Source organism: Otolemur garnettii, unplaced genomic scaffold (assembly GCF_000181295.1).
Source record: "Otolemur garnettii isolate 467f Iridium unplaced genomic scaffold, OtoGar3 scaffold00002, whole genome shotgun sequence".
Lineage (NCBI taxonomy): Eukaryota > Metazoa > Chordata > Mammalia > Primates > Galagidae > Otolemur > Otolemur garnettii.
In genome coordinates, this window is record NW_003852397.1 from 54,191,116 (window position 1) to 54,191,698 (window position 583).

General features: G+C 45.6%; 1 protein-coding gene across 1 annotated transcript in view; it reads left to right on the forward strand.

Moving 5' to 3' along the window:
* Window positions 1–583, forward strand: part of ITGA9 (integrin subunit alpha 9) — a 346,390-nt gene that overhangs the window by 18,257 nt on the left and 327,550 nt on the right. The gene's annotated exons all lie outside the window — the stretch shown is intronic.

The following is a 583-nucleotide window of genomic DNA, read 5'->3' on the forward strand; positions in this document are numbered from 1 at the left end:
GACAAGGATAAATTAGTGGACGAAAGAGATACTAAAACAAATAATTAAGCAAGAGAAGACCAGAGGGAAGGTGGTGGATAGTCCTTCTGATCTAGACTGGAGGGTCAGGAAAGGCCTCTGGGGGCTCTTTCCACATGATTAGAAGGATGCATTGTGGCTGGCTGGGCAGGTACAGGAGGCAGAAACTCCAGGCGGAGATTGTGCCTCTCTGAAGTACAGAGTGAGGACAGCGGGGTGCTGTGTGTGGGGATAGTAGGAGCAGAACAGGTCAGCAAGGTAGACAGGGGCTGTATTACACAGGGCCTGGTGGGCAAGGGTAGGGTGTTAGGATTTTATTTTCTGCACAAAGGTGGAGGCTATTGCAATAAATTTTAGATTTTAGATTTTAAGTAATGAAAGATGGGATCAGATGAATGTTTTGAAAAGCTCACTTTTATCCAGTGGGAAATACAGCATCTTTGGAATCAGCTGGATCTGCCTGGATTCAAAGCCCACATGGGAGTTATTGGGAATGTCCTGTAGCCTCTTAGGCCTCAGTTTCCTCACCTATAAATTCAAGACTAAGATAAGTAACCTCACGAGA